The sequence below is a fragment of the Tiliqua scincoides genome, chromosome 3, assembly GCF_035046505.1.
Source record: "Tiliqua scincoides isolate rTilSci1 chromosome 3, rTilSci1.hap2, whole genome shotgun sequence".
Lineage (NCBI taxonomy): Eukaryota > Metazoa > Chordata > Lepidosauria > Squamata > Scincidae > Tiliqua > Tiliqua scincoides.
The window spans coordinates 136,329,194-136,354,851 of record NC_089823.1 but is presented as its reverse complement, the minus strand read 5'-3'; the positions used below and the strand labels follow the sequence as shown (position 1 = coordinate 136,354,851).

Below are 25,658 nucleotides of genomic sequence, written 5' to 3'. Positions count from 1 at the left end.
GAAATTTATGGACTCAAAGTGCAATTAATATCAGAGTGTTTGGAAAGCACACACAAAGCTACTACTCCTTTGGAGCAAAGGAAAGGTCTGTGGAAACACAGGTTCTAAAAGCCATTTCCCTGTTTCTCCTTGTCTTGCTGAGGGGTGGGGGGGGGAGAGGCTAATTATAAATCTTTCAAAACTGAAACTTGTGAAAAGATACTGGAAATAACATGCTCGAAGGAAGATGAAGGTCTGGCAGCAGTTGATTTTTGTTTCCTCTAATACCCATTAAAAGTCTCCCCCAGTAAACCGGTTTACAGCAATGCTAGAAATGGAGTTAACATTTTTATTTAATGAATGGTTGTGGAGCATTAAAAACAGCATGATGTGCTTGCAAATGCAGCTCTTTATCCTTGGCTTTGTCTCTATTGGCATTCCCCCCCCCTTTTCATTTTCAATGACATGTCAGCCGTCTCTCACCAACCACAAAGGAAAGTTGAATGCGGGGCTTACAAAGTTAGGCTGACATTTGCTCTCTTCCAATAAAAAATATTTAGTCCATTAAACATAAATACCTGTCATTATGATACATGGACTGGGTACAAGCCTCCCGTTTCCCTCTGATGTTTATTACATCCAAACAACTGCAGTGCCTGCATGTTTTCAACTTTAGTGTATTGATTAAACTTTTAAATGGCTGCCATATAACCCAGGGACATCAGGAAGATTAATTTGCGTCAATGTTCATCTGTAATTCATTAGCCATTTATTCTTTACAACCACATGGGCTATCAAGAAAATGCAGGCCATTTTTCACTCTGCACAGGCTTGGGAACAGATCCTGAAATTGGTGCTGCATACCAATCAGCTCCCCAGGCCCGGCCTCTTAAACTGCTTGGCTTTTCAAAAGTTAAAAGTTGGGAATAGCAGCAGCAGGAAGGGAGGGGAGGGAAAGGGACATAAAGAACCAGAAAAATGGACAAAATATATGTCCTCAGGGTACTTGAGATTTAACTGAGTTTGTCCACTGTCTTTTCATCCATGGATTATGGTTTCTTATTTCAGTCAGATTAAAATAACTGAAACTTGTTTCGGAGCAAGGGCCGTAAATAAAACGAGGCACACACATTTCCACCCTGCCCCCCCACCTGCCCCCCATAATTTTTCCTAGATGCAGTTACTGCGGAAAAGCTGAAGAGAAGAGAGTGGCAGAGAAGACTTAAAGGGAGGGGGAACCCTAAAAGTGCTTTAAGAAGGTTATAGCTGCAAATGTGAAGCAACACTCATTTTTTAAATCCAGCTCTCTTACATTTATCCTGGATTCTTGTCTGAGCTTTATTTGGTACAATGCACAGCTAAGTTCCACTGTCTTTCCTTAGGGTAGAGGTAAACCATCTGGCTCCTGGATTCACCCTGCTGACCCTTCAGCATGACAGGAAATGCATATTAAACACCAAAAAGGGAATGAGAACAGCTGTAAAGCAAACACTCCATGTATATAATTCTTAGGTGCAGAAATGATATGCATCCTGAATTCTCTTCCCTCCTAAATGTCCATTAATCCATTGACATCACCATTCTACTGTTCTTGCTGTACTGAAGTTGCCAACTTATGCGTGCATTTTATAGCTGAAACCTCAAGAGGACGCCAGCCTTTGTAACCTCCCACAAACTAAGGAGTGGTATACATCCAACTCAGCGTTAGCACTTTATTCAAGAAAGGGTTTTTAAAAAAATCTTTTCACATTACTCAATAACAGGCTAGAAAAGAATTTTCCCCCATCCTTTGCTTATGAAAATTCCAACAACAAAAGAGTTGGTGCTATAGGGCACTGCAGAGTTCATCCACCTCAAAGCAGAATTTCTAGAAAAGTAGCTAAAAGCCAGGAGTTCCTAAGCATGTGCGAAGTGCCTTTCTTTGTGACAGTGATGCTTCCATTCTGGTGGGGAGGGGGGGAGAGAGAGAGTATTATGTAGATTGGATGTTCTGTGCCTCACCCACAGATATTGTGCTGTCTGAACGGAGACCCGGGAGGAACTGGCAGACAGCCATTCAACTGAGAATGTGAAGCCTGGGATGAACTCTGGGCCAGCTGGTTTGCCTACAACCTGCACTGTCTTGCCATATACATCCAACAAAACAGCACCAGCCATGTCAATTCTCCTTTGGGATACTGAGACAGGTGTATAACCTCCCTTTTTATTTTCACCAGTGGACAGAAAGTGATTTGGATTGCCCTGGAGTGGTGAGACAGAAGCAGCCATAGAGCCAGTGCCCCATTACCTTCTGGAGATGATCAGGCAAGTCTTTCTTGCAACTTGTGTTGCAGTACCCCTTTTTACCTTCCCAGTAGGACTTGGGTGAGGGGGCCAATGCATACACATTCACTGGGCAAGGGGTCACAAAGACACAAAGACAGGGCTTTGCCTGATGCCCCCCTCAAGACCTGGTGCCAGGAATGTGACTTTGAATATCACAACCATATCAAATAACTTACCCAATGAGTTTTTTCCCCTTGAGAGAGGAGATGCCACCACACCAGTGCATATATGTAAAGGGGTGTGCACCAGGTACAAATAAAACTTGATAAGGAGAAAGGGCACAGGATTTCAGGGCCCCCTTCTGTGTACAGGCAGGTTCTCAGTTCTGCACCACCACAAGGAACCTGCACCTAGGGAGATTAAGAACAAAGTGGACCTTTGAAGTTTCCCGCTTGGAAACTGTTGGGCAAAAAAACTGAGCTGGTCACTGCTATCCTACCACCCTCCCCCCCCACACACACCTGTGAAACAGTTTGCACCTGAGTGCAAGGTTGATCAGCAGTGGCCTAGAAGAGAATCTCCTCTGGTGGTGTAGCAAGTAGGGTGCGGTCTGTCCCAGGTACCAGGCCATAGGGTTGTGCCGCCTGAGGTTCAGCCAAGATGGTAGTGGCAGGAGAAGCAGTAGCTCTGGAGTGACTGACTCAGCCCTGTCTCGGCTGTGCCGAGCTGCTTCTTGTTCTCACGAGCTATGTCACTTGGACGAATTTGGCAAGTATCTCCTTGGCTTCAAGCCTGGCTGTGAAAATGTCATCGCACCACCTCCAATTACTTCCACATCTTTGCACTTGGTGGTGGCACCCTAAATACGGAATTCCTTGCCATTAAAGATCAGGTTTGCTCCCTCTTTCCAATTTTTTGATGTCCGCTGAAATCCATCTATTCTCTTTTGCTTGGGGGGCGGGGGGTTCAGCAGTTATTGTTTGGTCGAATTTCTGTTCTTTGTTGCGTTGATGAAGTGATGGTTGCCATCATATTTTGTTATGCTGGCACTATTCTCTGATTTTTATTTTTTAAAAATTGTTATTGTTATTTTTCAACCTTCATCGTGAGCGGCCCTAGGACCTCTGAATAAGGAGGAGATGAGCAAGATATAAATTTTTTCAAATTACTAAATAAATTCCACATCTTGAGAATGACACAATACTTTGGAATTTCCTTCTAGTAAAATCTGCTTCCTTACTATTTTTTTTTCTCATTTTATTTTGCTTCTGGTCCATAGCATGTCTAATCATGTGATCCTGCCCAATCAATATCTTTTAAGCAGGCACCTTCCTATCATTTCCCTGTGTCCTGAAAACAGTTCAGAATGGCTCTATGTCTGAACTTGTCATTTATGTTGATCTGCAGCTCTCCATATTTGGAGGCTTGGTCAGTCCTACCATCCCAGTCAATAACAACCAGTATTCCCGCCTTCAGAGTTTTATTTCAGCAATTCTGGACTTCTTCCTCAGCTGCCTGTTTACATTGGGTTTGTTGTGAGTTTTTGCACAGCCATACAAGCAAGAAGATATCATTTTCCTTTAACTTTACAAGTTCTGCCTTTTGTCAGTTTAAGTCAGACCTTTAAAACGACTTAAAAAATAATTTTTGTTTGCACTGAATTATTTATGTACCATGACAGCAGACCTACCCCCAGGCTTCAAGAGCAATAATAGTCTGCTAAGAAATGGTTTGGAAACGTTACATAATTTACCTTACATGCATTTTTAAAAAAATGTAAGAACATTAAATAAAGGGGCAAAAAAGGAAAAAATGTAGTCCCGCTATGTCTATGGCTCTGAATTTCTATTGTGACAACTCGTAACAAATACACGCAAATGTCCTAGAACACAGCCATTACAATTGTTGTTGGCAACCTTCAGTCTCGAGAGACTATGGTATCGCGCTGTGAAAGGTGGTTTTGGAACATCGTCTAGTGTGGCTGAAAAGGCCAATTCGGGAGTGACAATCCCTTCCACACTGGGAGCAAGTGCAGTCTGTCCCTGGTCTGTCTCCCTGGCTATGGGCCTTCCTTCTTTGCCTCTTTGCCTCAGACTGTTGGCCAAGTGTCTCTTCAAACTGGGAAAGGCCATGCTGCACAGCCTGCCTCCAAGCGAGCCGCTCAGAGGCCAGGGTTTCCCACTTGTTGAGGTCCACTCCTAAGGCCTTCAGATCCCTCTTGCAGATGTCCTTGTATCGCAGCTGTGGTCTACCTGTAGGGCGCTTTCCTTGCACGATTTCTCCATAGAGGAGATCCTTTGGGATCCGGCCATCATCCATTCTCACGACATGACCAAGCCAACGCAGGCGTCTCTGTTTCAGCAGTGAATATATGCTAGGGATTCCAGCACGTTCCAGGACTGTGTTGTTTAGAACTTTGTCCTGCCAGGTGATGCCGAGGATGCGTCGGAGGCAGTGCATGTGGAAAGCGCTCAGTTTCCTCTCCTGTTGTGAGCGAAGAGTCCATGACCCGCTGCAGTACAGAAGTGTACTCAGGACGCAAGCTCTGTAGACCTGGATCTTGGTATGTTCCGTCAGCTTCTTGTTGGACCAGACTCTCTTTGTGAGTCTGGAAAATGTGGTAGCTGCTTCACCGATGCGTTTGTTTAGTTCGGTATCGAGAGAAAGAGTGTCAGAGATTGTTTAGCCAAGGTACACAAAGTCATGGACAACCTCCAGTTCATGCGCAGAGATTGTAATGCAGGGAGGTGAGTCCACATCCTGAACCATGACCTGTGTTTTCTTCAGGCTGACTGTCAGTCCAAAATCTTGGCAGGCCTGGCTAAAACAATCCATGAGCTGCTGGAGATCTTTGGCAGAGTGGGTAGTGACAAATGCATCGTCGGCAAAGAAGAAGTCACGCAGACATTTCAGCTGGACTTTGGACTTTGCTCTCAGTCTGGAGAGGTTGAAGAGCTTTCCGTCTGATCTGGTCCGGAGATAGATGCCTTCTGTTGCGGTTCCAAAGGCATGCTTCAGCAGGACAGCGAAGAAAATCCCAAACAAGGTTGGTGCAAGAACACAGCCCTGCTTCACGCCGCTTCAGATGTCAAAGGGGTCTGATGTGGAGCCATCAAAGACAACAGTGCCCTTCATGTCCTTGTGGAAGGATCTGATTATGCTGAGGAGCCTGGGTGGACATCCAATCTTGGGGAGAATCTTGAAGAGGCCATCCCTGCTGACCAGGTCGAAGGCCTTCGTGAGATCTATGAAGGCTGTAAAGAGTGGCTGCCACTCTTATATACAGCCATTACATACATTACATTCTATACAGCCATTACAATGCCACCAATTTCAACACATCAGGTGCAACCAAACACAAAACTACAGTAAAAATGTTTCCATGAAATGTCAGGGAGCAAAAATTCTAATAACCTCCCCTATAATTATCTACTGATTCAGGACTTAGACCAGGACAGTGATGGCCTTTTTTTTTTTTTTATAATGCTTTATTTATTTATTACAGATACAGGTAAGGAAAATTGGATAGACTTAGGGCTAGGACTACATAGGTTACACACGAGGGTGGTGGCCATCGATTTCAACAAACATTAATCAACACAAAATTAATAATCAGTACAAAAATTATCATATTCTTTAACCCAACTGGTTAGTACTTTAACATTCCATATTTTTCCTCTAACCTTATCTATCCCATCATAAAAAAAACACTTCAAACTTTTACTTATACACTCTTCTTACCACTAAACTAATCTCTAAAATAAAATCTTTCTTATCTAATTCTTAATTTCTAATATAACATCTAAAAAAAAAGTCTCCGATTACAATGGTATTACCTCCTTCAATATCTCTTATAACATGTTATACATCATTTTCCATAACTATCCAATCAAAAAAGGCTTCAAATTTTTACTTATAGACTCTTCTTACCACTAAACTAACCTCTAAAATACAATCTCTTATCTGATTCTTAATTTCTAATATCACATCTAAAAACAAATATCTCCAATTACAATAATATTATACTTCGCTTATCCACCACATATTTATTAACCCAAAATACATTTTCTCCAAAATAAATTGACATCTATAATTTATTTTATTTACCTTCTTTTTTATAAAATAACCCTTTTATTTATCTTAATACCACTATAATTTACACCATACTTATATTCCAAAATTACAATTCCATCTAATTTATTTCATATATTTACCACTTTAATTTTCACGATACTTATATTCCAAATTCCCTTTTCATCCACTTTAATTTAATCTAATTAATAAAATATTTATCTTAATACCACTTAATTTCCACAATATTTATATTTCAAATTTTCATTTGCATCTATTTTAATTTAATATATTTAAAATAAATTAAAAAATTCTATTTATTATTCAACCATTTTGTGGACAGTGATGGCCTTAAGCTGCGACCAGGCCTAGGGAGCTACTGTTCTAGGAGCAAATACTGTTCTAGCTATGAACTATCTGCTGCTATTAGTAAACAACAACAGGCCCACCCAGATGGAGTGTATGTCATTGCAGATGACTTCAATCAGGCTAATTTAAAGACTCTCCTCCCTAAGTTCAATCAACATGTACAATGTCCCACTAGAGGGCAAAATACCTTAGATCATGTCTATAGTGATATTGTGAACAGGTATAGGACTATACCTTTGCCCCATCTGGGACAATCTGACCATATATCTCTGTTTTTGATACCATCATACAGACCTCTTGTCAATAGAATTAGGCCTGTTGTCAGAGAAATACCACAGTGGTCAGAAGATGCATTGGAGCAACTTCGGGATTGCTTCAGATGTACTGATTGGACATTATTTGCAGAGGACAATATCGACATCTATACCTCAACTGTACTGTTCTATATCAAAAGCTGCATGGACACTGTCACTACCACCAGACAAATATGGGTGTTTCCTAATAATAAGCCCTGGGTCACCAGAGATGTGCGCCTTTTGATAAGAGCCCGGAATGCTGCTTTCCATTCTGCAAACACACTACTGTACAGTGAGGCCAGAGCAAACTTTAAAAAAAGGCATTGGGGATGCATAGGCCATGTACAGGAGGAGGATTGAGCAGCATTTTGAAAGTTCAGATACCCGCCGGGTATGGCAGGGCCTGCGACAACTTACTGGGCAGAATTATAAAAATAGTCTGCCCAGCAGTAGTGATTCCATGGCAGAGCTGCTTAATCAGTTTTTCGGCCGGTTTGAGGAGGAGATAGCAGCCACCAACATTCCAGCTGCAGCCACTGATGGTCAGTCACTTGTCCTGCAGCCTGATGATGTGAGACGGGTTTTATAGAATATTAACATCCGGACAGCAGCTGGCCCACATGGGATTCCGGGATGGGTCCTTAAAGATTGCGCTGCAGAACTGACTGAAGTTTTTACAAATATTTTCAATTTATCTGTCACAGTGCTCTGTCCCTACTTGCTTGAAGACATCTATTATAATGCCAGTTCCTAAGCAGACAGTAGTTGCTTCTCTCAATGATTACCTGTGGCTCTAACTTCGGTAATTATGAAGTGTTTTGAGAGGCTGGTGTTAAAACATATTAAGTCTGGTCTTCCACCCACCTTGGATCCTTGTCAATTTGCATACAGGAGTAATAGGTCGACTGATGATGCCATCTCTATTGTTTTACATACAGTCCTGCGTCATTTAGAACAATGGGGTACATATTTATGGCTGTAATTTGTGGATTATAGTTCTGCTTTTAACACCATTCTACCTGTTTTTTAAAATGACTAGTTTGGGCATACAGCAAGACATTTGTCTGTGGATAAAGGACTTTTTGACAAATAGGCCACAGTCAGTTAGGATGGGCTCTTATCATTCTTCCACTCTGATATTAAATACAGGAGCTCCCCAAGGCTGTGTGCTGAGCCCCTTCCTCTATTCCCTGTATACACATGATTGTACCCCATCACATAACACCAATGAAATTATAAAATTTGCAGACGATACTACAGTGGTGGGGCTTGTTAGCGGGAATGATGAGTCTGCTTATAGGAAGGAGGTACAGGAGTTGTTATTGTGGTGCAAAGAAAATAATCTCTCACTTAACATCAAAAAAACTAAAGAACTTATAATTGACTTCCGGAAAAAGAGGGATGTACACACACCATTATACATAAATGGTGAGGAGATGGAGAGGGTTGCTAGTTTCAAATTCCTAGGTATTTACATCACAGAGGATCTCTCATGGACTATTAACACCAGCATGTTGATAAAAAAGGCACAAAAACGGTTATATTTTCTGAGGAAGCTTGGGAGGTTAAATTTGTCACAGCAGCTGCTTGTGTCTATCGTTGCACCATAGAGAGTGTCCTAACATGATATCTTGGTGTGGTACGGAAATAGCCCTGCAGGGGACAAAAAAGCTCTGCAGAGAATTATTAAGATCGCACAGCACATCATCAACCTTCATCTACCAGCTTTGGAGGACATCTATACATCTCGCTGTCTGCAGAAGTCACATAGTATTCTGAGAGACCCCTTCCATCCAGGTCATAAGTTATTTGAACCGTTGCCTTTGGGTAGACGATACAGAACTATTAGAACATGCACCACACGATTCCTGAGCAGTTTTTATCCCACAGCCATAACTACGTTGAATAAGGCGATATAGTTGTTACCATGCTCCTGGGCATTATGGTCTGCTATACTGTTTTTATATTATGATGCATGTTGTATAGAATGTGTGGGTGAGTGTGTAGAGTGTGATTGTTGGAACGGTAGTATATATTTCTGCTTGTATCTCAAAGGTGCATAAATTTCATTGTGCTGTAGCACAATGACAATAAAGTTACTACTACTACTACTACTACTACTACTACTACTACTACTACTAGGGACAGAATGTGGTCAAATCCTAGACAAGAGAGTTATTTTTCTAGCACAGGAAGCAATAGGGCCAGGTATCACTGGTTTAGGCGGGCAGGTAGGAAATAAGCTGAACTGTCCAGCCTGGCATGAATACTAGGATTCTGAACTTATGTCCCTGTCTACCTTCTGCTTGCACCACTTCAGTGGCATCATAGGGGGGTGCAGAGGGTGCTGGCTGCGGCGGGCTACGTGCACAGGGGGATGATGCACACTGGGGGGAATCACGGGGTAAAATCAAAGTTTTTGGGAATAATACCATCATGTCATATACCGTTGGATGCAGAATTTCAGCAGAATACAATAAAAAAACTGGAGTGAAATATCTCCTTTCTATCAAAAGTTATGGCCCCCAAACCAGAAAACAAAAAATGCATGGAGCCTATGGAAAGTGAAACTGAGCCCTATTGCTGTTTACTTATGAGTAGGCAAGCACGCCATAGTCCATCGGAAAGGGCAGGCTGAGAGGAATCCCATAACACCAGAATGGCCCCAAACCAATTAACACAGCCCCCAAAAACACCCAAAAAGGAAGTCCCTCTCTCCAAGCTGACAAATGTATTGAGCCCTATGGAAAGTGAAACTAAGCGTTTACTTGCAAGTAGTTGTTTACTCGCAAGGAAGCAAATATGCCTTGGCTCGTGGTCAGGTCAGGCAAAGAGGAATGTGAGGCCAGAAAAGTCCCAATCTGGTGAACCTGGTGCTCAACAAATGCTCCAGAAGGCAGTCCTCCCCCAATAAAAAGAATAAAACAGAGGCTTGAACTGGTAAGGTGAAATTTTTTATATTTCACCTTATATTTCCACCTGACTTGCAAAGTCAGGTGGATCCTGACAGTGATCTGGTTTAAACATAAGAACTTAAATTGGACTGGGCACTGGGTAGGGCTGAAAACCTTACTGATTTTGGAGGGGGGGTGGGTATTGCAGGCAGGCTGCAGAGAAAGTTCATTTGGTGGAACAGGGCTAGCTTCCCCTTATTTATTTGTTTTGCTTTAATTTCCGGGGGGGACGGGACACACCACTGGTGACCAAACTAACTTAATCACAGTTTGTAGGAGTAATACCAAATATACCCACTGCATGGGAGGAGGACCATCATGGGGGGTGACACTCTGGCCTCCCACACCAGGTGATGCGAACCTCAGTGACACCATTGCACCACTTCAGGCTCCAGAGGAAGTCCTTACTAACAGCGGAACACACTCCAGGTATGGATTTGGTTTCACTAACCCAGAGTGCTGGGCTGGTCTGGCCCTGACAGGGCCGGACTATAGTTTGGTGGTAGAGCACCAGCTCTGCATGCAGAAGAGCCCAGTCAATCGCTGGCACTTCCAGATAAGGCTGGGAAATACCTGTCTGAAACTCTGGAGGGCTGCAGTAAGTCTAGGCAAGCAGTACTAAGTTAGACAGATCAATGATCTAACTCATTGGTTCCCAAACTGGTGGGTCGTGACCCACCAGGGGAATCAGAAAAGGGCCATTTCCCGTTATGGAGAATGGCCCAGAAATCAGCAGCAACATGTTTGGGGAGATCATGTTGCTGTCAGGGAGGAAGGAGGTTTTGAAACTTACCTGGGGGTCATCATGGCTCTCTGGAGGGTCTGGGGAGTTTGCTACCCCCTCTGCAGCCCCCCCCCAAGGATGTGGGGACAGAGATGAAGGGGGGAATAGACAATATCACATATAAGGACAGCAGTGTTTTCTTTTTGTGAAACAGGTCTCTCTAGGGATGTGCAGAAACTCCCTGAGAAATTTCATTTCTCTCACAGAAACGTACTTGACTTCCCTCTAACTTTCTCAAATGCTTCGCCTTGGGGGGAACCACAAAATTTTCATCAAACTAAACTCTGGCATTTTGGTGCCAGTCTTATTTGATTATTCCTATTTTACAGATGTAAAAACCACATTCTAAAGTCAATTTTGGGCAACCCAAGTCTATTGGGTCTCAGTGTTGGGTGTCACAAATGTGCCGTACCGCATTGTTTGCATCACCCCATGAGTAAACAGCATGGAAAGGAGGCCTGCACCACCCTTTTGACACCACAGAGAAATTGTCAGTCACTGGTGGAAATGAGGAAAGCATCAAGTGGTGTGGGGAGGGAGGGAGGAGGGCTGAGGGAGGCATTTCTGGGTGGTGGGAGGGCAGAGACAGTGTGGAACGGGGAGTGGAACAGGCTCGGCAGGGGGTTGGACTATCTGAGGCCTCCTCTGCCGAATCCTATCCCCTTCCTGGGCTCAGCAGCCCAACATGGGGCTTTTCCAATCTGTGCCAGCTAAATAGCAGGCTGGGGCTTTACTCAGGGCAAGGGGACGAATGAGGAGACCTCCTCCTGCCTGCTCAATTCCAGCATAGGATCTGGCAGTAGCCATTCAGAGCTGCTGCTCCTGTTCTGGATGGGATTGGGCCCTAAATCTTTCTAGGCCAGGCCAGCATATGAAGGCCAAACTGTATATCATGTCATGAAGAGATAAAAACTACATAATTAAGAAACTAGATCATGAAGAGAATACAAAAGGCGGTCCACAGAATTCTGATGCCGGGAGTCCTAATGGTTGGCAGCCTTCAGTCTCGAAAGACTCTGGTATAAGCCTACAGCACCTGGTATTCCAAGGCAGTCTCCCATCCAAGTACTAACCAGGCCTGACCCTGCTTAGCTTCCGAGATCAGACAAGATCAGGCATGTGCAGGGTAACAGTTGCTACTAGCACCATCATTAATTTATAATGAGACCTTGAAGCAGCTGACAAGCCGTGCTGAGTTATTCCATCTGCTCTTTTGTGTGAGCGAAGAAGCGTCTTGGCTGCCCTTCAAGTGAAAGATGAAGGAGCTGCTTGTCAGCTGCGTGGGAGGCAACTGAAGGCCAGAAGTGATACCAGACCAAGAAAGATCCATCTGAAATCTTATGTGGTTCTTGAAAGAAAGAACCTTTCTATGATTGTAAAAATCCCCTTGAGGGATTTAGAAACGCCTGCCTAAGTAAACCGCCTTGAATAAAGTCAGAGGAGTAATCCGATGATGATGATGATGATGATGATAAATAATATAAAATAATATAAAAAGTTGCACTTTTCTGAAGTTAGCAGTGTTATTCCTGCTATCTTTTCCTTCTCCTCAGTAACGGACCTGCCCTGCTACACACCCTGGGGCAAAGATTCGCAATGCTGACCCCCCAAACCATGCCGCCCCCCTGCTTATCCATCACCATGTAGCCTCATATAACATTGGGTAAGTGTTCTGAGGCTTCCCCACTGTCTTAAACATTACTTCCAGAAAACCGGAACTACTGCATAAGTTCATGTTGGGAGCCTCGCAAGGCTTCCCATGCAGTCTGGAGCGCTGCGCAGACACAACGCCCAGGGCATTTGCCCCATGCTCTCCCTCCAGGCCTGCCTCTGCTTCTCCTTTATTATTAAACTAAACCGAAATTTCAGTTGCATTGTGCTGAATGAAAAGTATTTCTCCACCATTGTCTGGTTTCAGAGGATGCAACACTTGACGAATCTAATGTAGATGGAGGTGGGAGATAATCACGTGTTTGATAATGGTTATGAGCAGAAATAGTCAGCTTTCATCAAGGGCAACCTACCTGGTACTTACGACAGCTAGGTGTCGTACTGACTTTGATTTCTGTGGACATACCACACAAATATTTTCTTCCTCCACCTTACTCCGGCATCTCTTTCTTCCCACCCATCATGCTGTGAAGTGCTCCCCTCCCTTGGTGCACAAAATGTTCCTGACCTGAACCCTTTGGCAGCTTCCCCACATGAACCCCACCCCCCAGTAGCTCACTTGTCTCTTATTTTTTTTCTCCTTTTCCTCCTCCTGGCCATTACAGTTTGCGTTTTGAAATGGGAGAGCAGCAGAATAGGGCCACGAACAAGGAAGCTAGGAGAAGTACCATCCCACCATCAAAAAAAGTACATTTTAATTTTTTTGTTGGAAGCGGGATGATATTTCTCCTGATTTCCACGTTGCAGGCCCACACTTCTGCAATCTTGTTTCAAGACACAGAGCAGCAGAGTGGCATGGCAGAGAGGATGAAGAGGTGTGGGGGCCATTGGAGGTATGGTAAAGCAGTCTTGGTGTGCCCACCTGCTGCTTAAAAGCAGCAGCTTCAGCTCACCTCCTGGGTGGGCCAACCCTGGCTTTCATTTTGTTCTGGAATTATAAATCCCAGGATGACTTCAAACGACATTCTCTTTTTGCAGTGATTGAATTTTTTGTATGTTTTGCTGTAAAAAAGATAGTTAATAGGGATGCCACGTTTAATTTAGAACTGATGTCTTAACATGTTAGCATTTAAAGAAATGTTACATCACCTGCGTTTTGTATTTTTGCTGTTCTGTTTAGTGTTGTGCATAATTGTTCCTCCAAATTAAAAGGAAAAAAAAGGATTGAAAACATTGTGAATACGGAACATGGGGAATTGTACAGCGAGTATATTAATGTTGCATGTTCTGCCAAAATTCAATGGCAAGCTGCAGAAGAGCATTCAGTGATACGGCTGCACCAGTCCACTAAAGGCTGTGCCCACAGGGTCTAGAGTCTAAGCCCAGATCTCCATTGAGCAGAAACAGCCTTGTCTTTCTTGCTATCTTGTCTGCAAAGCGCTTTTGTGATGAAAGGCACAATAACACATGTAAAATATTACAGCTACAATTGCAAAATGAAACTTCTACGAGGAAAAAAGGCAGACCCCGCCAAGAACAATAAAGCAATCAGTGACGAAGGAACACAATAATGGGTTCTCTCTTCTTTGCTCTGCAGACATGGATTAAATTGTTTCAGCACCAGTCACCCAATCTAACTTAACAAACAAAGGGAAGGGGGGGAGAGAGAAATGAGAAACATTTGCTTGAAATGCTCATAACTGCTGGTGTGTTTGCAACACCAGCATGTCCTGTTACACCTAATACCTTTGTCAAGGTGGCCTCGTCTGGAATTACTCACTCACAATCCCTGCAGACGTTCATTGCAGAATTTCCCCCCACAGGCCCACAATGTATTTGACAGCCCTAGATCTCTGCTTGGGGTCTTTGCTTGAGACAATCCAGATCCATACAACCCTTCCCCCCCCCAACCACACACACTTGATATCACTCATCACGGCTTAAGCTTGTCTGGTTTGCACTAGCTGTGACCTGGACATTGCACACGCTACAAAGCAATAATGGAACAATACCAGAATGAGGACTGTTTGTACAATGCTGGCTTTTCATAAAGATGTGCTTAACCTTCCTCCAACAAAATTATTGTTATAATATTTTTTTCCGTGCTTCAATTCTATGAATCAGCCTTAAACGATAGCATACAAAGGGCATGTTTGGACTTATTTCCTTGTATTAAGCATCCTCTTTGAACCAAGGTTTTAAGAGATTTAGTTCACTATTCCCCAAAATCTTTTAATAAATCAGTGTCCTGATTTTTAATGCTCTCCTCTTTTTATAAAAGCAGAAAAGTGTAACCATTTCTTCTTTGCATAGTTCCTTATTTTTCTTAATGCACAACTTGATTGTTTTTCAAAATGATGTAAAGATATGGATATACTTTAAAACACATTTTTTTTCCAAATATGCATTGTCTACACTAGTGGTTCCCAAACTTTTTCAAATGGTGGCTCCTTTGGCCTACTGGGCCATTAGATGTGGTTCCCTATTAAGGCTACAATTCTATACATTATATTGCGCAACAGATTTTTTTGCAAGGATTCCTAACGGGGGCACTTTCTGAGTCTCCAAGTCACCCTTTAGTAAGTCTAATGGACTTGAGTTGAGACGCCCCCCCTTTAAGAAGGCTGCCATGGAAAAAAACAGGGCTGCTGCTAGGGTACGTGTCTATGTCGGAGTTCTCTTTACTCACTCTCCTGATGTCCCCACCCATCTGTAAACAGGGCGGGAGGGGTGAGAGGGACAAAAACAACAAGGGGGTTTACAAGCAGCAGCTGCAAAGCTTACCAGAACGACCTGATCCTTTGCAGCCCTACTCAGAAGTAGCCCCACTGCAATCAGTCATTCAATGAGAATTCCTTCTCCCTTTCCATGTGGTTGGCAAGCGTGATCACTATGAACCCCCTCCCCCCATTGCCTTCTTCCTCTCCCTGGGCTTCTCCAGCCAATTGTAAGGCAAGAACCCCCCTTGGCTCCTCCTCCTGCTCTCCCTCAGCCAATGAAAATATCAGAATGCCCATCCTTTGTCCAATAATCCGTTCCTTTCTTCATATTGGGAAAAGAGAGCCCAGTCTCACCTCCCCCCTCCTGCTCACATTAACCCCTTCCTGCCTCCAGACTGGAACTTCCCTGTTGCTCGCCCTGTTGGAATGCTGGCCCCACAAGGTTTTCCATGCAGCGAAAACAGTAATCAAGCACAACCAGACACAGGCAGATTCAAGTCAGCATGCGTGGGGACAAGTCTCGAGTCAGGTAGACCCTGACTCAAGTCTTTTTCAAATTTTTCCATGCACATGACATGAGTTGCTGAGTCAGCAAAAATAACGCATTTTCACAACTCAAGTTTGAGTCACTGACTCGATCTTCCAACTCAAAGCAATGAAAGTCAAGTGGATGAAAGTCAAAGTATGCCGTATTATATAAATCAGCACTTCTCAAACTGTGGGTTGTGACCCACAAGGCCAGGTGGGTCATGTTTGGCCCACCCACCCACATTTGCCTCTGTTTGGCTTCAAATTAGAACCAAACAGATACAACTGGAGGCCACATCCAAGTTGCAACCCACCTCTGGATGCCACTCTCACATCACACTAGGGCAAGGACAGCCTCCAGGGGCCTCTGTGGGCCCCGAAATGTCTCTGGAAGTGACTTCTGATTTCACAAACACAACATATCCAGAGGTGTTCCTGAAGCCCATGGTGGGTTGCAACGGCAGTGCTGGACACCAAAGTGAGCTGCGGCTGGGGTATGTTTGAAAACTGCTGATATAACAACTGGAATGCTGAACATTATCTCTGGAGAACTTCAGGGTTTGTTTGTTTTTAAATATGGGGATGGTCAGAAGTGGAGACACTGTGTTGTGTGGGCCTGCACTTTTATCCAACTTGTTTTCATTTTCACTAACATGTGGGGGAGCGAAAGCAACAGAACAGAGATAATGCAAAAAAGTATTTCAAATACAGGCCAAGTATAAAGAAAAGACAGCCTCTGGTAAAAAAAAACAACTTGGCCAAAACCTTGAGAGACACATAACAGAACAACATGATGAAGTGATTGCTGTTAGGGTTATCGGTAGTAGAGGATGCCAGGTTTTGATTTTCTTTTTTCTGAGTGTCAGATCTGGAGTTGCCATCATTCCTTTTTCCCCAATATTTTTCCAATTAGGATCATATTATAGCTTGCTTCTTCTGGAAATTACAAATAAAAATGGATTTTTCAGGTGGGAGAGTTAGCTTAAAAGATTAGTGAGAGGGGCTTAAACATGAAATGAAACCCAGAAAGAGAAACCTTGCTGTGAAGAGTATAAACAAGCCTCTCCCAACTTGGGTGGACCATCTCAAATGGATAATCATCTCAAGATTGCTTTGAATTTGAATAATGGAGCTTCTTCTTAAAAAAATAAATGGGAAAAGTGCTCATTAAGGTGAATTGGACAACTTTAGTACAGTCATTTCTTCAGCTTCACATTCAAGCTACTTTTATGAAGCACACCAGATTAGTTACAAATATTGTAGTACTGCAAAAACGAAGCCCAACATTCCACTTAGGAGGAATAAAAATGAAACTTTGCTGTTTGGAATCCTGATCATTTATTTGCATGTTCAGCACTTTCCAGGGATTCTTAAAGCAGTGTTCGTATTCAAAGAGCAATTTACAATAAAATGTTTTGTACATGAGCATGTTAGAAAGCTACTGCCAACAAGTGAAAGCATAGAGGATCAATTTAAAAAAAAAATACATGGTTGCAGCGCATTCCTTACTATTAATGGGGAGCACAGAAGAAAAAGGGGCTAGGGAAGCTGCCGATGGAGGGGATAGGATCTGGCAAGTACCATCACCACTGGATCCACCCTCTACCGCAACCTCCCCACCCTGTTTCAACCCACCCCATTCTGCTCTCCCCACCCCTCCTGCCTCCCATGACAGCCTACCTGCCTTAGTGGGTTCAGCGCAATCCTCCAGCTACTTTGTGTGCTGCCTTTTGCAGCAGACGCAAAGGAGGTACATGCAGGAGTTCCTGCTTCCTGTTGGTCTCTCTGTAGCATGTTGGCTAGTTGCCTGCACATTCAGCTCTTTAGTTAAGCAAGACGATTTAAGAAAGAAACACTCGAACTGCAAGTGCTTCTTCTATAAAACTCAGGTAATGCAATGAGCTTGTGGAAGGGGGGCTCTAGTCGTACAGCTGTCCCCTGTATCTGTGGGGGGGGGGGAGGAAGCCAGAATGGAACCCCCTCAGATATGGGGGTATGCCTGTACTAGCAAAATGGCCATAATAATGATGGGTATGGTGAAGAGAAGGTCAGAGAATCGTAAGCAATGGAAGACCCACACCAGCCCTTAGCTCAGCGCAGCCCTGGATTCTGTTTCTTGGTGGTGCTATACTGTGACTGAAGAATGTTGGGAACTGGCTTTGGGGAGAGAGAGAGAGAGAGAGAGAGAGAGAGAGAGAGAGAGAGAGAGGAGGTCAAAAACATGCAACATTAACTGATTGTGTCAGGGTAGCAAAGGAAAACAGCTAACAGACCGTGGGTGCAATTCAGAGCATGCTCTGGGACAACACAAGTCCCTTGCACTGGCCCATGACAGCCACAAAAGTGCTACAAAGCACTTTTGCACCATCTGTGGAGGAGGGAGGCCAGTGCAGAAACATGTGTCGGCCTCTGGAGGTCAACGCAAGCTCCGCTCAGCCAGCCTAAAGAAAGCCTGTTAGGTATCAGGTTTGGGGGTTGTGGGGAGGGTGGGAGGGATGTGCACCCATGGGTGGGGGGTAAGTGGGGACAGGGCCAGGATCCGGCACTTATGCCGGATCCTATTCCTGTTCCTAGGCAGCCCAGGGCAGTTTGGATCTGCACCACCTCTTTAGGTGGAGCAGAATCGAGTAGACCCATTGGGGTTGCTGCGGCATTACCATGGGTAAGGGGAAGCGATTCCCCTTGCCCTGGGCTGAGCCACTTTCAGCCCCAACCCTGCCTCGAATGTGCTGCAGGCCCGTCAGCCTGCCTGCTCCAAGGCAAGTCAAGATTGGGTTGCACGTGTGTTGCTTATTAATTCTTTAAACACAACCTGAGGAAAATATTTTGCTTGAAGTGAGAAGGCGTTAAGGAAATATTAGCACAGAACTACTTTCTCACAGTTTCATGTGATATTGTTGATTTTATTTGTATCTGAGAAGCTTTTTCTGTGCAGTATTCACTGGAATGACACCATTTTTATCATTCATTTTTCATCTATATTGCTCAGTTTTAGTATCAGATCGGACAAACCAGTTGTGTCATTTCATGGGCTCCACATTTTCTGCGAGAGGATTTTATACCCTACCCTAGTGTTATGACAGCTCTGTATCGTAGCAAAGAGTATAATGCTAAAAGAAACGAAAAGGAAACTGCAAACAGGAATTGGTTGCTCTGCTTAGAATTCCCTGATCAGCATCTGTGAAATATGTATCTTACCTTGAAGAAAAATTTGCCTTCAGGGTCTGCAATTTTTCTAACAATCTCTGCAGCAATATTTCTAGCACAATGTGGTCTTTTCATTCCTAATGAAGCGTATTTCCCAGTTACGTTGTCTCCAAAGGTATATTTTATTTCCTGTATCTGATTAAAAACTACCAGACTCAGTCCTGAGATGGCATCCCTCAAACTAAGTTTCATCCTTCCTTACAGTCACTGTTTCTAATATCTCTTGTTTAGGGTACATCAGGCCTACTGAGGCAACTTGATTGATTGTATTTAGTTCTAAACCCACAATGGTTGCAATCCACATTGTTGCACACACTGGAAACTCCTGGGCAAAATATTGAGTGCAAGGCTTAGCATGGAGGAGTTCCAACATAACGGTTACACAGTTTGGGGTTCATGGTCATAAACTCAGGCTAGAGGAGGCAAGGGGATGAGTTTACATACGTGGTGAAAATTTGATCTGTTTATTCCTGTGCACTATTCCTGTGCACTAACCAACGGACCAGCTTACCTGAACTATAATCCTATAATCAGCAGTGGGGTAACATGAATACTTGCACAATTCCCCTATTACACAGGTTATATGCACACGCTCACTTTCTAAGTTCCCCAGTTGCTCTGAAGCATGCCCAAAGGCCAAGGAAACCATGGGCCTCCCCATCTTTTTTACAGTTGAGGATATGGCCTGGGGCTGTCTCCTCATTGTAGAAAAGATACAAGTACTTTTGAGGAAGCTCCATCACTGGAGCCCCTCACCCTCCCCTGCCAAGATGCTACCAATTCAGCGTGATTGTGCTGTTCCCACAAGCGATCGCAAATCACAGGACAGACTTCATCAGATTAAAAATGTCTGCTTTTAAAAGGACCTATTCTTTATGATGAATAAAAGTTAAAACCTCCTCAAAGAATGAATTAGACAGCATTTGTTCTTAGATGTTCTCTCCACCCCTTCTTCAACTCTCTCTCTTGCAAATAAAACAGATTAAGAAGGAAATTTAATTCTGCAGGGAAATAAATTTTTGACTGAAGTGAGAAATCACACTAAGAAGCTAATTTAAGGGAGATGAAATTAATTTGGGTGACATTTATTCTATTTAGCAAAAATGGCGACAAAACATATAGTGCCTCTGTTACCAGCAGATAAGAGGCTAGTAATTTAAGGCTGGGCATAGCTACCGTCTCCGACAATTTAATCCTTCTGATACAACATCCCTTGTGACCTATCATTAAAGGTTTAGAGTAAAACTGACAATTATTATTAGCTCGTAATTGGATTTTGGAGATTCAGTACAAAGTTAGGATAATTTAAATGACTGCTGACATTGGAAAGATTATGTAAACGTTCTGAATCAGCGGTATTTATCAATATATTAGAAGGGGAAAAAACCCAAGCGTTATCATCGGTGCCTGTAACAAAACAGGGGGAAAAGATACAAAGTTCACCATAGCACTGCTAACAAGACCAACAAAAAATGATGTAGTACTTTCAAGGAGGACTAAGAAAATTGTCACATTTGCATAAGTATCTATCAGCAACATCAGCAAAAAGTCGTTGCCATGTCAATTTTGCATCATGTTCGGTAATGTGATATTAACATGGCCTTTAATATGCCCAATCCTAAGCCTTTATTTGAGGCTGCAGCAGTCTCGGGGCAACTTCACAACTCGTCGAGATTTGAAGGCAAAGTCAACTTGGCTTTGCCTCCTCAGTCACATATTATGGTCACTAACACAGTACATCTTGGAGCACAGAACATGTAAATTAAACCCAAATAGTAGTTTTGCTAATTTAACCCCCCCCCCCAAAAAAAAAAACCCCAGACACACATGACAAATTAATAAACTATAATGTACATGCAAGCATGCTGCAGTTTTTGAAACTCTCCCCATAGCTGGCTGCAAACGTGTCTCTGCCCTTCACATGCTCCCTGCTAGACTTAGGGCACAATCCAAACTGCGCCCTATGCTGGCCCAAGTCCCTTGGGCCGGCCGAGGAGTGTCGCAAACATGCCGTAAAGCATGTTTGCACCTCCTCGAGGGGTAGCCAGGCTGGCACTCCGAGAAGTATTGGCCTGCAGAGGTTGACATAAACCTCTGCGCCAGCTTCCCCTAGCCACTTGTATTGGCCCGCCTGCATCAGCGCAAGAGGAAAATGTAGGCATGGGGGGTGGGGAAGAGGAGGGAGAGAGGTGTTCCTAGGTGGGGGGAGGGTGGGTGATGGGCAGCCCTGAGGGCAGGCAGGCGGGGAGCGGGAGGCGGGGCTGGGATCCGACAGTTACGCCAGATCCCAACCCCCGTTCCTGGGGAGAATGGAGCCGCTTCAAGCCACTCCGCTATCCTCGGACTTATGCCACCTCCAGAGGTGGCGCAAGTCCAAGGAGACCCATTGTGGCCAGCAGCCCTTACCCAGGGGTAAGGGGAAATGTTTCCTCTTACCTCTGGCTGAGCCGCTTCTGGCCACAATCTTGCACTGGATACAGCGCAAGCCTCCTGGCTTGCCTGTTCCAGCACAGGTTAGGATTGCGCCCTTACCGAATCACTCTTTCAAAAAAAAAACTAACAACCCTGTTCTCGTAACTTGCTCTTACATGCAGCTCACAGTGGCCTGCAATTCAAGGAACCGATCAGGTCCATACATATGTCACTTTAGCAGTGCTGCAGCATCATGTGCTTTAGTCCCATCCTTTGGGGCTGGACCCACTGTCTTCAAACATTTGCAGTGGCATTTCAATCACATATTCCTGCCAGCAGTATAAATCATTGCTGATGGGGACAGGCAGTGCTAAGTACGTAGGCCATCCCCAAATCTGAAAAATTAGCCTGCTAAGATCAACCTGGTGCCCAGTGTTAGGAATATATTGCTTTACTGCAGAAATTCTTATAATATGTGTACAGAGTTCATAAAATTCCAGCATTTTCCTCTGTTCCTTTTATTAACTACCAGTCTAGTCCCATTCTGAAAGCTTCTTATATACACTCCTTGCTCTGTTTGTGTATGTGAACGCTTGTCCCCTCTTTTTACATTATTAGCATCAGTACATTTTTTTTCATGGACAAAGAAGTTTGGGTGCCATAATAAATCATTGCTATCCTCCAGGTAAGAAATGCACTATTGAAGGAATGCCCACATGAGTAAAATTGTCTATAAGATCCCAAGACCAATTTCTGCACAGTTCTGAATGCATGTCAACTGCATGAAGTTATTGCAGAAATCCTAGTTAATTCCTTTAACAGATTTGCTTTTGGAAATCAGTGTTCTTTTGTTCATGTTAAACCATGACAGTACAATGGAATAGTGTGACCATTACTGACATGCCAAAAATTACCCACAAGTGTCAAGTAGCAGCAGGACCAAACATGCCGTATAGTTAATTCTGCAACACAAGGCTTCCCAGTAATTTTAGAAACTCTTCAAGTTTGGTACTCTCAGAAAAACTGCTGAGTTATCAAGTGACAACTTTGTGGTTTTGCATTATGTTACTCAATACCACGATCTCTCTAATCAGATTTTTGTTCAGTATTAAATGGTCCAGTGCAGTTGGTGTGCTTTGCTTCAGTGTACGGAAAACAAAATGTAGGCCAAAGGGAACAAACATGATATCCCAGGTTGTGCTACCAATACAGCCCGACAGAGTCAATCCCATAGTCTTATCACAACAATGGGCAAAACAGCAGTTTTTCTAAAGAATTTTCGATATAATCCATGAGGGCAGAGCTAGATTTACCACTCTCATGCCCAGTAGAAGACGGCAAATAAGCTCTTTAAAGCATCTGGAAAGAGATTTGCATTCATTTCTCAGCCCTTGTTCTCACTAAGGTGGTAAACTTGTGCAACAGCCGTACAACCTCAGAGTGCAGGCTCATGTGATTGACAGCCCAAACCTATAATCCAGATATGCCAGTGTTAGCTCTACAAGCTCCAATGCAGTGACAGCACTGTTGGTGCTGGCAACAGCACTGCTGGTGGTGCAGAGCATATGTAGTCTGTCTGCTGACGCACCATGGAAGACAGCACAACTGCAGAGAAAGACTGCCATAGATCAGACATCACCTGGACGCTGGCAGAACTGCACCTGTGGAGAGGCCAAAACAAGGAGGAGGTAGGGGTGTGACATGGGAGGGACACAGGAGGGAAGAGGAGGAGTTGACATATGCCATATCCCAACCCCACTTCAGATGACGGATGCATCCCCTACGCCAGAAAAACACATCAATGACAGAGCTGGCATAGGTAGGAGTAACCCCATAAGGAACAATGGGGAAGAGAAAAAGGCAGAAAATGATAACTCTTGCCACCCCTACCCTACCCACTTTCCTGCAATAGAGCATAGGATACAGACTACATTTTGCACCCAATCACAGCACATCAACCTCAATACTAAAGCCCTGGCTAGGGAGACTAAATCTCAGATCAGCAGGCCAAATAGCATTCTTGATGCCTGCTGAGGGCAGGAAGTGATGTCATTAAGCAGGAAGTGACTTCAATAAACAAGAGATCACCAGAAAAAAGCAGCCTCTATCTCACCAATAGGCAAAGGACAATGTGCACAGGTGAGCAAAGGCAGGGAGGGAATCCCCAGTGTGAAATTTGTTGATGCTGCATCTCTCACTCATGTGTACTCTCTCCATTCTGACCCTTCCGGATTATCATGTGTGTTTCTGCCATCAATGGTGGTGCTTAACCATCCCTTCCTTTCACAACTGCTAAGAACAAGGAGGGCCTGGGTGTATAACAGGCATTCCAACCACTGCTATTGCCTTTCTTTTTTGAAAGAAAAATCCAAGGCGACCAACTTAAATATCATAAAACATACTTAATCTCAGCAGCTCAGTGAGTGGGATCTTGCTTGACTCTCCCTCATCTTCTACCACCTGATGAGTTGCGCTCTCAAATCCAAACGGAGCAAGGCAGAGGTACTAGCTAGTCCTATCACATCATCATATTACTGAAGTATCAGTGGGCTCACAATCACCTCATCCCAAATGACAGCAGAGAACATTGTTGCCAGGAAACAAACAAAAAACTGTGATGACAGCAGCGAAAGGGTTTGAAGTGGGTCATATGTTCTATACTTAACTACGTAAGACGGAAATGCAAGAGTGCCAAGTGGTCTTTGAATTAAAAGGAGGACATTTAAGTTGGCACTTACAAATGTTCTTCTCTCAGTAAATACAATTAGTGTCACTATGAACTTATAAGCACAACATTTATAGGTAAAGTTTTCACACAGCAGCCAGGACATGAAGGATATCCTAAAACACAGCTTGCTTTTCATTGCATTCCAGCCACAGAAAGCACGATGAGCAGAGTGCCACCAGAAGATCTCTACACCCAAGGAGTTACTTGAACATGAGCGCTATTAAACAGGTACACCCATAAGAACATAAGAAGAGCACCGCTGGATCAGGCCATAGGTCCATATAGTCCAGTTTCCTGTTATCTCACAGTTGCCCACCAAATGCTTCAGGAAGCACAAAAGACAACAAACAACCTGCATCCTGCTGTCCTTCCCTGAATCTGGCATTCTGAGGTAGCCTATTTCTAAAATCAGGAGCTTGCACATACCTATCATGACTACTAACCTGTGATGGACTTATCCTCCAGAAATTTGTCCAATCCCTTCTTAAAGGCATCTAGGCAAGATACCATCACAACTTCCTGTGGCAAGGAGTTCCGCAGACTAATTACATGCTGGGTAAATAAATATTTTCTTTTGTCTGTCCTAACACTCCCAACACTCAATTTTTGTGGATGTCGCCTGGTTCTGGTGTTACGTGAGAGGATGAAGAGTGTCTCTCTATCTCAGGGGTTTCCAAACTTTTTGACCAGAGGGCCGCATGAAATATCTGGTGCAGTGCTGAGGGCCAGAAAAAAATTTAAATATAAAATTTAAATAAATAAATTAAAGATGGAACTTAGATGAATGAATAAATGAATGAATGGGCTCATTCACTCAGCCTCTCCGGCCCTCAGAACACCCTCCAGATGCAACCAGAGCACAGCTCTGGTCATGTTCAGTCGAGTGGGCCAGAGGCTTTCAGGGGAGAAGAGGCTGGCTGTGGGCAAGGAAGCTTCCTTCCGTAAATGGAAGTCTTGCCCTAATGAGGAGAATAAAAAGGAACATAAATGGTTGCAAAAGAAATGTAAGAAGGTGACATGGGAGGCCAAGCAAGACTATGAGGAACGCATGGCCGGCAACATTAAGGGGAATAATAAAAGCTTCTTCAAATATGTTAGAAGCAGGAAACCCGCCAGAGAAGCGGTTGGCCCTCTGGATGATGAGGGAGGGAAAGGGGAGATAAAAGGAGACTTAGAGATGGCAGAGAAATTAAATGAGTTCTTTGCATCTGTCTTCACAGCAGAAGACCTCGGGCAGATACCGCTGCCCGAACGGCCCCTCCTAACCGAGGAGTTAAGTCAGATAGAGGTTAAAAGAGAAGATGTTTCAGACCTCATTAATTAAATTAAAGATCAATAAGTCACCGGGCCCTGATGGCATCCACCCAAGAGTTATTAAGGAATTGAAGAATGAAGTTGCAGATCTCTTGACTAAGATATGCAACTTGTCCCTCAAAACGGCCACGGTGCCAGAAGATTGGAGGATAGCAAATGTCACGCCTATCTTTAAAAAGGGAAAGAGGGGGGACCCGGGAAACTATAGGCTGGTCAGCCTAACATCTATACCGGGTAAGATGGTGGAATGCCTCATCAAAGATAGGCTCTCAAAACACATAGACGAACAGGCCTTGCTGAGGGAGAATCAGCATGGCTTCTGTAAGGGTAAGTCTTGCCTCACAAACCTTATAGAATTCTTTGAAAAGGTCAACAGGCATGTGGATGCGGGAGAACCCGTGGACATTATATATCTGGACT

The 25,658-nt window shown here is 43.8% G+C and overlaps 1 protein-coding gene and 1 pseudogene across 1 annotated transcript in view; both read right to left on the bottom strand.

Annotated features, from left to right (window-relative positions):
- LRMDA (leucine rich melanocyte differentiation associated) overlaps positions 1–25,658 on the bottom strand; it is a 923,478-nt gene that overhangs the window by 25,785 nt on the left and 872,035 nt on the right. The gene's annotated exons all lie outside the window — the stretch shown is intronic.
- Positions 11,743–11,862, bottom strand: LOC136646444 (5S ribosomal RNA; annotated as a pseudogene).